Source organism: Pezoporus occidentalis, unplaced genomic scaffold (genome assembly GCF_034315485.1).
Source record: "Pezoporus occidentalis ecotype Australia unplaced genomic scaffold, CSIRO_AGI_Poc_V1 ctg157, whole genome shotgun sequence".
NCBI classification, from domain to species: Eukaryota; Metazoa; Chordata; class Aves; order Psittaciformes; family Psittacidae; genus Pezoporus; species Pezoporus occidentalis.
Genome location: NW_026913393.1, coordinates 273,639 through 287,857, shown reverse-complemented (window position 1 = coordinate 287,857; position 14,219 = coordinate 273,639). Strand labels below are relative to the sequence as shown.

The 14,219-nt window shown below is 42.1% G+C and overlaps 1 protein-coding gene across 11 annotated transcripts in view; it reads right to left on the bottom strand.

The window, feature by feature from the left end:
- The window catches only part of DYM (dymeclin), a 226,070-nt gene that overhangs the window by 17,725 nt on the left and 194,126 nt on the right, over positions 1 to 14,219 (bottom strand). The gene's annotated exons all lie outside the window — the stretch shown is intronic.

The window sequence follows — 14,219 nt, the reverse complement described above, 5'->3', positions numbered from 1 at the left end:
TCACTGAGTGTTTCACAGTGCAATGAGAGGCCAAGACCAGACTTCAGTTGTGCAGTTGTTCAGTATCTGATTGATCTCTTTTGGCAACCCATGCTCCTTTTAATGACTGGAGGTTGTATGTCATCTCCTGACCCTTCTCTTCCACAGAGTTTGCAGAGAACCTAACATCAGGCCCCCCATTTATCACTACTGGCAATGCCTTGTGCAAGGATGCTCTGCCATCTGGAGAGCAGCAGTAAGGAAAACATTCCTCATCCTGGGTGACAGTAGGAAGATGCCACCACGTAACCACCTTTTTGCTCCTCCAAAACAACATTCCTAACAGTAATGGGTCCTGCTCACTGCTGCAAAATAGCCTCTCTCTGGCTGGAGCATCTTTCACTGGCCATGAAATGAAGATGCTGAAGGGCCCCTCTCATGCTGTGTCACCAGGAGAGCACAACTAGACTCTTCTGATCCAAGGAAGAAGATCATCAAAAAAAGGGCAAATGCTGTTAGTTAAGAGGTAACCACCCTCCATGAGAGTGCACTGCTGCTTCTTCATTATTGTTTGCTATACTGTCATTCACACTCCCTTCCTACTTTTTATCCCCGGAGGCAAAAGGATGCTAACTAAACCCTTAGCAAACGCTGAACAGCCAGTTCAGTGCTGCTCTTTCCCAGGCTACTTGTCAAACAGCTCTTTTACCCCATTTTACTTTGTTTTTTTTGTTATGAACTGTAACCACAAACACGAATAAACAATTTTATTGTTATTACCTGGCCACATGATGCATTTAATCCCCTGATAACCAGCCCTCCACCTTCTCCTGCCCTGCCCAGACCCCAGCTCTGCTCTTGCTCAGGTTCAAAGGAATTCTTAACTTTACAACATCGATAGTTTCCTGATGGCCTAATCCTGGGTCAGAAAGGAAAAAAGCACCCCTTTAATAACTGTTGTTACAGGACACTATTCCATCTTCTAAAGCCTCTGCATGTAACTGCATGAAACCTCATCTGTTGTCTTAATGGGAAGCAGTTAATTACAATCCACAAGCTGCCACAGGCAAGGCTGAGACATTAATCAGGTCTGCTGGGTACGGGGCTGTAACAGCAGTTAGAGTTCAGTTCACTGAGCAGCAGTGAAGGGCCTAAACCCAGTCAATGGCAAAGTGAACACAACTTCAGGAGAGAAGCCCTGTGGAGCAGCCTGACTCCTGCACTGCTCATCCCTCTGCTCCTAGGAGGGTTTATTTTCCCTTTTACATTTTTCTGGAAGAATTGTATTAATACAATATTATTATGTTTGCATTTATACAATTAAATTGTTATTACCTAGTACCTGTCTCCTGGCTGGGTAGACATGATCTTGTCATCTGAACATTCCCGTTTATTCTCAAAACTGTGGCTTTGGAGAACCAAAACTGTCCAAGTTTCTGTGAAACGCTGACCTGCATAGAAATACTATTGAATCGCTCTTCTGAAGCGGTTATGGTAACTCCAGAATAAGGTGATTTCATTCCAGTGTAATTGTTCAGCTTTGTGAAGCAAGCAATTACTCTGGAATGAAATGACTGAATCCAGAATGAGGCTTCCAGAAGGTAACTGGAAGAGTTTTCAGGGGTGGAGGGGACAGACATTAAGCCTCCATGTAAATATTAAGTCTCCATGTGGATGACAGCTTGGGAATAGGAGTGTCCTGAGCTAGCCCACCCTTCATCCTCATCTTGGCCAATGCACCTCATTCCTGAACTGCAGAATCACTGTTACTCGAGTCACTCACCCAAGGCACCACCCTCCCAAGCTACCTTGTCTTGTGCAATACACAGCTCCTGCTGCTTTCCTTCATCTCTGGAAGGTGAAATTTGCTTCTCTGGATTCCAGCAAGGTAAAAAAACCCATAAGGGGATTCTCTTTCCTAGAGAACTGTGATCAAACTATGAAGAGGATGTAAAGGAGATAATAAAACCACATAAAATATTAGATTTTAAAACCACAACTGCCATTGTAATTCTGAAGCCAACGAAACCCTTGCCAGTACTTCTGAAAACATTACACGTAGTTTCCCTATATTATATTTGCATTTATACAATTCAATTGTTATTACCAATTACTCCAAATTAGCCCGTTTTCAGACAGTCATCGCTCTTGTGAGTACTAAAGAAAATAATGATCTTAAGTAAGTGTTGAAACTGGATTAAAGTGTTTGGACCTTCCCCTGATGATAGAAATGGTCTTTCTGGGACCGTGACAAGTTCACTGATTGTTCAACATATAAAGCAAATGTGGAATTTAGTGTTAGTGCCACTTCGGCCTTGATATCAACAGTCTCTCATCAACAGACATGAAGCAGCCCTTAGCAATCGTCTGGCTTCCCTGGTTTGGGACAGAAATGACCAAAGTTCTGAGATTCTCAGTAGCATCTGTGTACACAATTTTAAAATGCCTGGGTTTTTTAAAGGAAATTGATATTTATACTGCTAAACAACAATTTATTTATTTTTTTTAAAAGCAAGGAATGCTAAATTTATAATATTTTTAAGTTAAATTCATCTGTAGACACAGTTTTAAAAGCATCTGATTTTTATGAGTCTCAGGTCAACAATGAGGCCAAATCATGACTACCTTCTTCTGCAGTGGCTTAGCCTTGCAGGATGGAGGCTGCGGATGGGTTCCCTTCACTAGCATCACCCACACACTGATCCTGCAGCACCAAGACTCAGTGAGTGGCAGATGAGACTTAGGGGGCAACTTCTCAGGTCACACACAAGCTGTTTTCAGCAACTTTCTGTTTATGGACAAAGATGCCAGGAATATGCTGCGAGGGCTGGAGCAGCTCTGCTCTGGAGCCAGGCTGAGAGAGCTGGGCTGGGGCAGCCTGGAGAAGAGAAGGCTCCTGAAGGGGAGACCTGAGAGCAGCTCCAGTGCCTGAAGGGGCTGCAGGAAACCTGGAGAGGGGCTTGGGACAAGGGATGTAGGGACAGGCCAAGGGGAATGGCTTTAACCTGCCAGAGGGGAGACTGAGATGAGCTCTTAGGCAGAAGCTCTTCCCTGTGAGGGTGCTGAGGCGCTGGCACAGGGTGCCCAGAGAAGCTGTGGCTGCCCCATCGCTGGCAGTGTTCAAGGCCAGGTTGGACACAGGGGCTTGGAGCAAGCTGCTCCAGTGGAAGGTGTCCCTGCCCATGGCAGGGGCTGGAACTGGATGAGCTTAAGGTCCCTTTCGACACAAACCTGTCTGTGGTTCTATGATCCACAACAAAGCTAAATGAACCAAAAGAGCTCTAAGTATTTTCACAGGGTTCCAGTCTTACTAAAAAGAAATAGGAGCTCTCAGAAAGTGCAAAAATTCTGTTTTCAGAGCCTTCATATAAGAAGCAATGAAATTAAGTAAGTCTGTATTACTTGCTACTGCTATCAATTAATGCAGCAACAACTTCCAGACATAATAATTACCATATGTGCACTGTGCTTTACCTCTGGGCTTACTAATTTCATACACAGGAGGTTACAACTTTTGATTGCATTAAAACATACTGATATGTTACAACAGAAATGCTCCCAGTGCAACACATCGTTGCACAAAATAGACGATTCGAGTGATACAGAAACTGCCATCTGCACCCATCAGTGGACAACTTGCTAACAGTCATTTCTCCATCCCCTCTCAAACATATAAACCCATTATTACAGAAGGAGAATGTCAGCAGTTACCCCAGCTGCTCAGGGACAAGAATTATAGGGTCTTAAGAGGCAGATGTTGACCACTGGATAAATGCAAAATCACTTGGTGTACCTATCGATAAACATAACAAAAATACTTCTCCAATTTCTCTCTGCCATCTGCCACACTGAGTTTGCTCAGGCAGAAGTGATGACAATCAGTGCTACCTCATGAACTCAGATCACCTGGAGTTTGGAGGGTCTCAGAAAAACACTGAGGTTTTTTCAAAACGCGTTTGATTTTTGAAGTTTGCTGAAAACTCGATATATAACGGAAGATAATGACGTCCAAACAGCGTTTAAAACAAGTGGTGGTTGCGTTGCTGCAAGACAATTGGTTTTCTAGCTATGTGCAAACACAGCAATACATTCAGAAACAACTGAACCCTGTTTGCACGTGGCTTTTTCACAGTCATCCTATCTGCATAATTAAAATTATATTTCTATTCAATTCTGCCTGAGATTCTATAAATTATATGACTTGCTTTAAAACTTCCCTATAAGCCACAAAGCACTGGTAATCTTTTTGGTAAATCTTAATTTTCCTTCTTCTACTTTGAATGATATATATCAAGCATGAATACACTGTACTCATTAGGCAAATCTTGCATTAAAATAATTAATCGGTCCTGAAACAATTCAGCTGTCCTAAAATAGTTCAATAGTCCTAAAATATGCATAAAGACAGGGGCAACTATGATGTGAAGGGGCAAGTGTAACAGGCAAGATTACCAAGTTCGCTGCATTGGTAGTACATTCATAGAGCGTGAAAGCATGTCAGCGATTTCCAGAAACCTTTAAAAGCCAGAAGGAACCTGGCTGGTTTCCAGCAAAAGCAATAAAAACAAGTACCAAACACAAAGAGTTAACGCGTTCTTCCTACTTGTGAAAGCAGGAACGAACCCGGTTTCGTCAGTGAGGTTTGGCAACGTGTGAAATCCTGTAACCAATTTCATTTCCTGATAAACGAACGGTCCGCAGGGGAAAGTCAGCCAGAGGCTTTGGGAACTGTCGAGAGCTCAGACATGACCGAGAGGCTCCTGGAAGGAGCCAGACTGTCTCTTTGCTTATCACCGCCCAGCCAAAAGGCACCATCCGAACACCGGCGCTGCCAGACTCCATTTCGAGCCGGAGCTGCAACGTGATAGTGCTTCATCAACACACGGGATCCCCTGAAAAAACAAACCAGCTCCAGCACACGTCTTGCGTTAGGCTTCAAGCAACCGCGCTGAAAACGCGTGGTTGTATAGGACAGGCGTTGGGATGTGACTGCACTGTTGATGTGTTTTACTGCCAAGTGCTAGGAGTGACTTGGTTTTCTGGAGCTTAGTCTCCCCCCTTCCCCGCCCTTCCAACAGGAAAAAGCCAAATACAGAAGGATAAATCATTCATTATTGCATAGATTCTGGCAGCAGTGAGGCTGCAAAGGAGGCGTTTTCAATAGGAGCTATATGCTGCTTCGCATGGAAAGCTGAACATCGCTCTCAGGTTTAAACTGTTCTCAGTTTTAAACTCTAAATTGACTTTTTGAAGAGCTGACCTCATAGAAGTGACTGATGATAGCCGTGCTGAATGTTAACAGTAACATTCAGATCTAATTGCAAAATGACAAATGTGCCCCAACACCAGCTCAGCTGCGCACTGCTGATCGACGGTGAGTGCCATCTTTTCATGCAGAGGTAACCTGGATGTTTGTTTGCTTTTATGTTACTACAAATTGATTCACAACTCCAATATTCTTACAGGAAATTCAAGTAGCCCGACACACAGAGAGATTTGAACTTCTAGACGTCTAAAGTTTGTGCTTGTAAAAAATAAATAAATAAATATCGCCAGTCTGATGACCCCTGAAGGGAGGATAAAAGGAAAAAAAAAACAGCTTGAATAATAACTTCAGGCCCTTCATTACCAAAATCCTGGGTAACTTTTCAAGTGGCTTGCATGCTTATAATAGCAACGACGTCTGTAATTGATCTGCTACCCCAACACAACCAGATGTTTCGGTGACAGGAGGAAAGTACTGCTGGTTCTAGAGCTTACTGGGAAGCAGAACATCATTTCAGAGAAAGACAATATATCTAAAGAGGAAGCTGTGGAAGATAAAGAAATATGGCTGCTCTCAACCAAAGTGTCTGAGTTCAGTTTTATTGCAACTTCTAGCCCTTTGGAAAGCCTGGGGTAAATTCCTTCTTGCTCCCAAGGAAAATGAGCTCACTTAACTCAGTCTCCCCATTAACATGACAACACCACTCATTACTTTGCTGGGATCTCTGATGCATTGTGCTCAAGACTGTGAGAAACACAAGCTAATAACATCAAAAAAGACAGTTTTCTATGTTAAGTAACAAGGCTTACAGACCAGGTACATGGCCTTGGAGGGATACTACAGCAGAATGGTTTTCCTCCAGACCCACCAAGGTCTACACTTACAGCAAACCAACTCCAGGACCTCATCGCTGCTGCTTCTTCCATAATGTTACTCATGTTATTTAATGCACCCTTTAGACCCCAAATGAGAAGAGCAATGAAAATACCTGAAAGAGATCCAAAAGGATCAGTTATTCTTTCAGAGCATTTTGACATTCCACGATACTGCTGCATTTGAAAGTGTCCTTGCTACTCTTTGGGCTACTGCTGTGCTCCTAGCAAATATTGTCTTGACTGTTACACATCATTGCAGAGCAGGGAAACAAGTAGTCTACTTTCTTCTCTCTTCAGGCATGGCATTAAAATAGAGGATAATACCACCGGGTATAGTATACCACAGACAGGTTGATATAAGTAGAACCAGGCACTATAATATTAGTATTTATTACTTTTACAATGAGCGGTCAAAGCACATTGAAGGGATTTAGACATCAGTGTGTTATTTCAATTATAACCTGAGAAATGGCTTGTTGAATAATCTACATTTTCATAGCATCCCAGATTGGTTTGGGTTGAAGGGACCTTAAAGCGCATCCAGCTCCAACTCCCTGCCAACAGGCAGGGACACCTTCCACTAGAGCAGGTTGCTCCAAGCCCTTGTGTCCAACCTGGCTTTGAACACTGACAGGGATGGGGCAGCCACAGCTTCTCTGGGCACCCTGGGCCAGAGCCTCAGCAGTCTCACAGGGAAGAACTTCCTAATGCTCAATCTAAATCTACCCTCTTCCATTCCAACAGGAGAGCTTTCAAAAGCTCAGTGGATTTGGGGGGGGAAACCAAGACTCACTCCCAGATCCTTCGAGCTGACCACCAGCTAACCTCTATCTTCCCTCCTTTAATTGCTTCTTTCAATCCACTTCAACCGATTTGGTTGAAGCTCAGAAGCTCACATACTCTTTTGTTGCTCTGTTCACATACAACATAGGAAGAAGTGCAAAGATCTCATGGTGTGAGATCCTCACCGGACTGCTGACCACCATGGGCATGACTGCTCTGCAAAGGCATGTACAGCTTTCCTTGGTAGTCAATTGAACTACTGCAGATATAGGTGATGGGGCTGGTCTCCTTCCATCTACAGTCATACAACACGAAAAAGCCTAGTCCTTTAAAGCAACATAGGAGAGGCAAAGCCAGGACAATCTTCTCAATCAAAGAGAGGACATCTTCTCAATATTCTGCACTATTGCTCTATCAATGTGACTCCTTCAAAACAGAAGGAGAGGACAGAGAAAAGTGAAGGATAGTCCCTCTTTCCTTCTGATTAACACCAGTTACTAGGAGCCACATAATCCCCACAATGAGATCTACCAAGTCCTAGGCAGCTGCCCAGTGTCCTTCTCACATCATGCCTGGTAGCATCTCATGAGCATGAAGATACGGCTTGAAAACCTTGGGAATGCTGAAGCCAACAGCAAAACTGTCCAGCAAAAGCAGGAGTTTTCCTATGGATCTCTGAAGAGTTGGGATATAGCAATGAATGTTCCAGCAACTAGGAAAAAAACAAGGTTGAAGTTCTCCATTTATTTTTTACTTTAAAGCTTTATACAGTGCTCTCTCCAAGTTGAAAGCATGATTATTATTTTCTGTTCAAAGAGATTTTGGCTCCTATACAGCAAGAAACTGATATTACATTAGAAACATTTAAAGATCAGAGATTCAAGAGTTTGCTAATGCATACTTTCCTATGCTGATGCTGCAATGGTGTTTATATTACTCGTCAATAGGGAGGTGTCAGAAAAACATTAATATGTTTTAACTGTGTGCTAGGCAAACAAGCAAAATAAAATAGCTTTTTCTTTTTCCCTCTTGTTCTAGTCAACAATGCCAAAAGTTACTGTTTATTTTTCTCCACCCCCATGGAAGAATTTATAACCACTGAAGTAAACTAAAGTTAAAAAGCTGGGTTTAATTCCAAAATTGACTGACAGCTGCTATGTAAAAGCAAACTTAACGTGTTTAGGTTCTCAAGAGCATTCACATTTGAAAAATTTAGTTACTGGAGCCACGAGAGGGGTGGGGTGGTTTTGGACCCTTCCCCATAATTCTACGAAAATAATGTAAAAAAGCAAAACTGTCTAATTTTCACATACAGACAAATGGGGAGAGGTGGAGAGCACATCCCCTTTTCAAATAGCCTTGACAGTAACGTATAAATATGTGATCAGTTACAGTGTTAGCTGACTCTCTTTGGGAGTGCCAAAGAGAGGTTGTGAATGCCACAGTACACACCACTGCTGTTAGAGCTGGCAGTATTCAAACAGATAATATACATACTCAGCTGTAACTAAGACCTTATGCGCGAAAAGGCTCGTCTTGCACCACTCCAAAGAAAACCAAACCTTGACATAAATGACAGTCAAAATCCATGCAAACACCTGACAAAATGGCAACTGTAGGAAGAGGTCTGGTTGGTTTTTTACTTAAAAATATCAAAGCAAAGTTTGAAAAATAAATAAATATGCTTTATAACTGACTCACCAACACTACTAGACCATGCCAACATTTCAAAAGTCTGCAGTCCAGCAATACGAAGCTCTATGGATCACTAGTTTCCAGTCAAACCTACATTTCAAAGGTCTGCAGTGTAATTTATTTCATTTTCTCTAAAGCCTCAAAGTTAACCAATTTCTCCTGTCTTACCTGAAGGATGCTTCTGAAAATGAAGTGTTAGCATTCAATCCAACTCATCAACTGTTATTTGCATTATACACAGCTACAAACAAACCTCTCTACAACCTGCCAAACTCTACTTTTAACCATGGAACAAAAGGACTCACCAAATTTCAAAACACTGATTCCACAGATGCTAAAGCTAATTTACTTTGGCCCTTGGCTTCTTCACTGTTAAAGAAAAGCAACCAGGCACATATAAGCAAAAGTCCTTCGTTACCATGCTATATATTCTAACTGGCTGCTCCAGCCTACCTCCTACCAAGGATGCATTTCTGTGGGTTATCATATTTATGTATAACAGTGACAGCAGCATTTACTTCTGAACTACAGCCCTGAAGTTTTGGTTCCCTTCTGGGATGATGCACTTAAGAATGCCAGCAAGTATCTAATCTTAAGCACTGTAATTGTCACAGTTTTTCCGTAATATTTTTCACGTGCTTTCCATCTTGCCTACACACAAGTTTGCACCATTTAATTAAACAGATTTAGATGATATAAACTCCTGCTTGGACATACTTATTATAAAGCGGTGTCATTCAGTTTAGTTTCAACTCACTCTCAACAGTTTAAGTAGCTGGGCTTATATTAATAGAAGAGCACCTGCGTAAGGGTTTGCCCTGGTTTAGACAGACAGGTTTATAATCCCACTTTAAGATTAGCCAGAGTCAGCTGAGTGCAGACAAGTCTTTGACTGCCTGCTCACAGCTTCATGATGATAAGTTATTTTCTTACCACAAAGCCCATCAAAACTTTCAAGATAGTTTTTCCTGGAATTTTGATTACCCAAAATCATATTTCTCAAGGGATGGGGAGTATATTCTTCTCTACCCGAGGTCTCTGAGAATCTGACCTCTAAAACGAATGCCTTCAAAAGAAATGTGAATTACTGTTCATCACTTACAGGTCAGCTCACGGAAGCAGGGAAGTTTGACATCTTAATTGAGGGTATAAATTGTCAGAAAGAAATATACAATCCATAAATATTATTCTTAGCATATGTTTGGTGTTTTGGAAAAGCCCAAAAAGCACTTTGTTTAAAAGTTTCTTACACTTCTCTTACTAATCCTATCTTCTTCAGGTTAAGGGTTAACAGCAGTTGAGGGCCAGAAAAGGAAGCCTGCACTATAGGTGCCTGCCTAGCGTCAGACCTAAGGATGTATTAGACACAATCAGCTTCCACTATAATAAGATCTTTGACCCTTCAGCCAGAAAAACATATATATCAGGAAGAATTTGATTAATTTCTTTTTTAAGGAAGTTTTCTGTCTCTCTTGCTTAGTGCTACACCCTAGAGCTCTGGAAAGGAGTTGCTGGTCTCCATAACTCCTCTGCCCCTACCTCTTTACAGTGTCAAACAGTTAATTCGTGCAGTCTTCTATCTGAAAGCCATGGTGGTGAGGTACTGTTACAGCACTAAAACAAATGCAAGAAAGCTGTACATAGCTTAAGAATTACAGATCTGACCCAAGGTTTAATTTAGATCATTAAAAACCACTGGTCCGGATTCCGAAGCCAGCATCTTGCTGTGGCCAGGCAACAACCACTGAGGATTAAGGACATAAGGACTCTGGAAAAAAAACCCAACCAGAGCAACAGGAGCAACTGGAATAGAAGACAGGGCGATGGATGGTCTCTTGGGATCAACATCGTGTTAGGCAGGATGCATATATACACAATGCCACTAGTTTCCTTCGCAACCTGGGATGCTGTGCAAGTGCTGCCGATGTCCTGCCCCTCTGCACAGGGTGATGGTACAAGTGACTGTTGAACAGATGATGCATCCTTCCTAGAAGGAGCATCTGCAGAAACAGGGTAACCCTTCCCCAGAGCACTCAGCAGCCAAACCAAGAAACTGTTTAGACTCCCTCAGTTCTGGGGACTTCACATGCACTTTATGGGTCCATCTTCTTCCCAGAGTTGGAAGTACCTAATGCTTGGCATCTCCCATTGAGCTCACCACCACCTCAGTCAAACTTCTGTGATTTTTATGACATTTTGGTGTCGGTGCTGCTTCCCCAGGAGTGGGGTGATGTGGCGGGGACACAAAGCTGTTCTGGTCCAGCTGCCAGGCAGTGCCTACTATCACTCCAATGACTATTTACTCTTTTCCCCTGTGCTCTGATGCCTTCATGATTAGGAGCTTTCTCCAATGAAACAAATGGAAGTTGGAAGTACACCATTAATAAAAGGGGAAACCTATGAGAAGTGCTTTTAACACCTGAAGAACATGTTCTGCCAAGAGACTGAAAGCTTTTACCCCTGCTTCTTTTACTATTCTGTGAAATTTTAATGCCCAAACTAGAATGTACATTAATAAATATTAAATTTTGTACCATGCCAAAACAGTGTGAGTTGATGGCATAATGGCATGTCTGTATAACACACAAAGAATGTGTGACAGGATGCACACTGGTGACAAAATACTCATTGACACACGGAGAAAAAGGAATAGGAGAAAAATAAAAGCAGCTCAGCATACGTTCATGAAAATGAAATCTCTCCCTTAAGTGACTTAGCTAACGGGAACTTTTCTTTTATAAAGCATTAAATGTGGCCTCCCAAGTGTGATCATTCCATGAACCCAAATGTCAGCTTCTAGTCACTAGCTGGTATTTGAAACAAGTTTTCCCACTTATTGTGAAAGAGTGGTTATCCCTTGGATAGCTCCCTTTGAAATCCTGAGATAACTGCCCGACTCCAGACACGGTCCCACTTCTCTCACATTCCTGATCCTGAAAGTACGAATGGTTCACCAAAGGGAAGAAAAGCAGAAAAGAAGAAAGTTCCTGAGAACTTAAAAGAAAAAAAGTAAAAATAAAGAAAGAATGAGGCCAATTTTCACCTATCACTATGATCTCTAAATTGCCTTTAATAAGCTTCTGCAATGAAACAGGGAGCCTGGATTGTGGGCTGCTCGTCTGCAAAGCAGACAGCTCTATCTCCATGCCGTGGCTTCTGCCTCCATCCTGGGCATATTAACTTCATTTATCTTCTCCCACAGACTGAAGAAGAAATAACCAGCTCTTGATTTCAGCACCTGCCCTTTATCTCTCTGTTTATGCAGAAGTCTTCTAAAAGGCTAATTACTCAGCCTGGACTTTCCCTGCTTTCCACAGTACATGGCTAAAAGCATATGCTTAAAATAATGTTAATTATATTGTTTGTCTCCAGTCAGATTGCTCCAGGACTGGAAGGAAAATCTGAGTTAGAGCTGCCATTTCCCAATAATTATTTGCTAAGAAAATGCAGGATATCTTTCCTAATACGCAAATACATATATATATACACACATATTTATTTGTTGGTCCTATATATATACATATGACCTCCTCCTAACATGCCAACTTTGCATCCCAATGTTGCTTCCCACGGTGAGAGGGAGCAGGAGTACCAGGGTGTGCTACAAAACTGATAAGCTCCATTATGCAGATCAGGATCGTGGCTCTAAGTGCTGTTATTTTTAGTTGACGTTTGTTCATGTTTGAACTATGGTCTAAGCAACAGGCTCAAGATCTGAATACACGTAACGCCTCTTGAATGCTCACTTCCTCGACAAAGGCCAAGATAAGCAACTTGAAAACATTCACTATATTTATCTGTGCATACATTAGGTACTTGCACATAAGAAAAAACCCGCCATTGTCTGAGCTGCAGGGAAGCAAGTGAGTAAAAGCACTGATTCAGTCCTCATTCTTCCCAGTCATAACCTATTTGTGTTTCAGCCACCTCCTTCACAGTGCTTCAGCTGAAGATGGTAATTTCTAGGAGGTAGGAGTAATATCTCTGCAGGGTCTCTTGTACTTGAGAGCACTTCAGTATGTTATGGCAAAAGACAAGGATGCCTTGAAAATTAATTAGCAATTAACTGCAAAGCTGATCTATAAATTCTCAGGATTAAACTCTACAGCTTTGCATGTTGCAATTACATGTAGATCATGTCAACCCAGATAACACAGACCTATTAATTCCTTCACACATTGTCCAAGCTGGCCAGACACAAGCCAACTCCTGTGCAGAAGCTGCTTCTCTGAATTGGCTGTGCCCTAGTCAGCGTGTGTTAGGAAACACGTCCTTTCAGCAGGCAGTACTAGTTGGTCTATGCAGCTCACAGTCGGGAGCTTAGCAATGCGAACAGCCAGGGAGCCTATTGTGCAGGCAAAGTGACTGCAGGTAGGGCTGCTCCCACCCATCCAGACATGCCCAGAGAGTGTCATTAAAGACATGTGGATTAAAGTTTCCCCTTTATTTAGCTGCTGAAATTCCTCAGAGTTGCCAGAGTTATTGTGTAACTATATCTTTAGTCTGATCTTACTATGAGTTTGTTGAGCATTAGAAGAGCTTCCCCTGAAAACCTCAGAGATTGAAGTGGGAAGACCTGAGGAACTGTGAGACTCTGAGGCGAGAGGTGCAAGGATGAAGGGCATGAAGACTCACAAGGTCATTTCTACAGGAGGGAATCTCAGGCTGCTCATCATTAATCTGTGCAAAGAAAGGATGTTATTTGCATTCACAAATTAATGCATGACGTTACAGATACCAAGGTCAGTGTCACCAACTTTTCTCACCTGCTCTGGCCAAACTGCTGCTCAGCAAAAGGACTTTGAAAACAATGACAAAACCCAGTAGGAGGTAGAATGGGCAGTGTAGAAGAATTATGTTAAAAGTGTCTGGTTTTGCCCCTGTCCTCAAATGCAAATCCTTGGAAGGAGAAGTAAATCACACTATAAGCTCCAGAGCTTATAGTAAGTCACACTCCAGCTCACACTATAAGCATCCTTAAAACTGGAAGTACTCAACTGCACGGTGAGGACTTACAGAGCTCGGCACTCATCAAAAAATTCTGATCCTTTGATTCAAGTGGCAATATAAACATGTAATTGTGAATGCTGTATATCATTAACGCAGAAAATTTAAACATGATAGGATTTCATTCCAGAAACAACATTTCTTTAAATTGTGGCCCAACGTGCAAATCAATCTGGCACATCAAGTAACAGATAAACCCCTCATTTTCTTGTAAGCTGTGAACTTATTTAGCAATGGCTCTCTGTCAAGAAGGAATCACTGTAGCCTCTTAACAGCTTTTAATTATCTACATGCAAGAGTAAATTCTTATAGAAAAAGCAAAAGGTCCAGTGTTTGTATTGAAAGGATTAAAGTGTAGTAAGGACACAACCCAAAGGGCTGTATTTGGATACAACAACCTCGCTGGTGTTACTTAGGCTATTCCTGTACTCAGGACTCGGACTCTAGACCAATCTCTCCCAAAGTAATTCGGCCTGAGCGGCTAAATACGTGCCATCTCAGGGACACGAGGAACTGTAGGAAAGACATTAGTATGTGCAGCCAGCTAGACAATTCCCACTGGGTGTTTTAAAATTACCAGGGTATAAATAAATTACCAGCCGTCGCCAATGGCT